Source organism: Atta cephalotes (assembly GCF_000143395.1).
Source record: "Atta cephalotes unplaced genomic scaffold scaffold00021, whole genome shotgun sequence".
Taxonomy (NCBI): domain Eukaryota; kingdom Metazoa; phylum Arthropoda; class Insecta; order Hymenoptera; family Formicidae; genus Atta; species Atta cephalotes.
Window position 1 is genome coordinate 29,193 of NW_012130085.1, and position 3,098 is coordinate 32,290.

A 3,098-nucleotide genomic window follows, 5' to 3' on the forward strand; every position below is an offset into this window, starting at 1 on the left:
TTACGTATAATTGCATAATAATTATATGATAAATTATTATCTGGCAAATAATAATAATTAATATTCTGTTGTAAATCATAATATTCTGTCTTCTCTCTGTCTTTAATAGCTGTCAATAATGCATCATAGTCATATCATATTTTGTAATGTACGTAAAAAGATATAATCATCTTTCGTAATTATCTTTCAAGAGCTTCGTGCAAATTTATTAAAAATAATATTTGCATATCTTAGCCTTTATATTTATATCATTATATTTATACCATTTGACGTTCGAAACTAATAATAGATTGGACGCGAGGGAGATCATATCAGATTAAATTACAATTACATGATATCGGATTCCAACTCCATGTCGAGCTTATTTTCTCGTAATTTTCTCGCGGAACGGTGGAAGCATGCAAAACAGTAGGCTATTATGACTCGCATCGTTCGATCGACAAATCACCATTAATAGATACCGTCGAGCGTTAGAAATGACGCACAGACATAGATCGAGGGATCGAACGGTGTACGCATTTTGCATCATGACGACCGCAAAATGTGCTTGAATTATGCATCAGTCTGAAAATAAGATAAATGGAGAAAGAAGCAGAACGCGCACGGGCTAACCGAGCCGTTAACGAGCCGGTAAAAGCTGTCCCACGGATGGTAGAAAGGACACCAAAACTTTAAGTTATCGCGCTGAACTTTTTAATGAAATAAATTACCCGCGGAAAAATGGCTGAACCATGTCGTTTAATCGACGTTAACTGCAGCTGCAGTACATTGCGTTGTTCGGCCGGTAGGATTTATTTACCCGGTTTTATCTTCGACACGTAGCAACTTACTGGGAATAATTTTTTCATTTAACATGAGATTGAGCACGTTTGCTGAACAGGCTCCGTAAATTGTACAGCGAGGAATTACGATATATTTCGTTTCGCGTGTAAATTGATAGAATGGAAAGATATGAGGACCCAATGAAGTATAAAGAGGTCATGATTAATGATTCATTCTTAGAATATAATACTATTCCATTAAGATATTCCAAAAAATTGCAAAAGGATGTCGATGCACAAATGAGATAAATGTTCCCAGTTTTCCTACAGTCTAAAAGTGTTATGTATATGAAATTCTAATCACAGATTATTGTAATATCAGTAATACTCTATGAATTTTATTAATATAATATTAATATCTTTTTGCATTTTACACGATGAATTTTATTAAATTAAATTAATTTTAAGTCTAACTGCACATTTACTACATTATTAATCATTAATTCATTATCATAGTAATTACAACATTTCTAAAATACATAATAAGTCCATCGATGATTATATTATAGAAAAGATTAGATGGAGATTTGTGGTTTTATTATTTTGCATCGTATCTGATTGCATTCTACTTTCCTGTAAATTACAGATAAAACTCGGACGGGACCACGCTTTAATTAAAATTATCCCGCTGAATTTCAGCGTGAAGTATGTACGGCGCGCCATGGCGATTCGTTAAAACGCGCTCTCGTTAATTGCGCTGCTTTTAGTACTACTTGCCTCTCCGGTTTTCATCTCACACTGACAGTATAGTCGCGACGTTCACGCAGCGAGACACACAGATTGATTCTCGAAACGAAAGATCGATTTCCTTTTGAAGGTCGTTCAAGGTTATCTTGATCCTATACACTTTCGAATGAGTTCCCAATTGATTGCATAACTTTTTGATACGCAAAATCGGATGATATTGATTAATTTTAATTAAACTATATAAATATATGAAAAATGAGAGAATTATTGAGGCATGTATTGTTAATATGTATTATTAATGAAATTGCTATATAAAAAATTTAAATCGCACACAAAAATCTGATACAGTATATTTAAATTTTATATGAAGTATCATTTTTCTGTTTGTTTCAATTTACGCATATTCCAGGAGGATTGGAATTAAATTATAAGCAGATAAACATTTAAATTTATTTTTAATATTTAAAAAATTTAAATTTAAATTTGTATTTAATTTTTATGTTAAAGTAATTGCATCTATATAGCATACGTACTGTTTGTGGATAGTTCCACTGATGGTTAAATCTTCACTACCTATAATATAATAATACCTATACCTATAATATAATAATTATACTTCAAGCCTCGCTCTCAAGATTACAACATATAACACCTCGGAGAAGTACATGTTGTAATCTTTTCGAACGAAGCTTTTCATATAATCTCGATTGAACTTCAGGCAAGTTTAATCTTAAAATATTGAAAATGTCTTATATTTTCAATTAATGTTCAGAAATATTTCCTATTATATTTTGAATCTAATCACTTTCAAATTGATTGGCGATAGAATAATTTTGATTCTGTAAAAACATTTATATCATAAATATGTGTTATAAAAATTGTTAAAGATCTTTATTTAACATAAACTGCATAAAATCGAGCTATATTTGGGGCAGTCCATCATTTACAAGAGTAATGGCGATGATAAGCGTGTTCTGCGAGCGGCGATGTATAGTTCTATAAAAGGTTCATGCACCACGTCGCGCGAATAAAAGGTTGCCTCGAGAATGAAAGTCCACGATTACGTTGGTGTCGTGAAATAATCGTCTGTTGGACGATGGCATCTGGTAAGACATACTTTCACGCGCGCGCATCCCATAAACGGCTCGCACGCAGAAAGTGAATCACGCATACCGTAATGCACCTCTTTAAAATTCCAGACGGAGATTTTAATCTTACATTACGTAATACTTTTTAACAAAATTACATTAACAAAATTATATTTTGATAAATATTTTTGAAAAGTAAGCAACATCAGAAATGTTTATTGAGCAATTGGAAAGCAATCGATTATGTTTTAAATATATATACACGCGACAAACATTTGCAACATATGTTGCAATGCTTCATGAGTGATTATTTAATTTTTCGTGATAAATTTCGATTTTATTTTATATAGTAAATTTTTTATTTTGTTTAAATAACTTTCATAGAGAGCTCGTGGATCATATTTCATTCCGGTCCCGTAGTATGCGAGGAATGTGCAAATAAATTTATTACACTGGGAAATTACATATATATTGTATTCATGCATAGGTATATATATATATA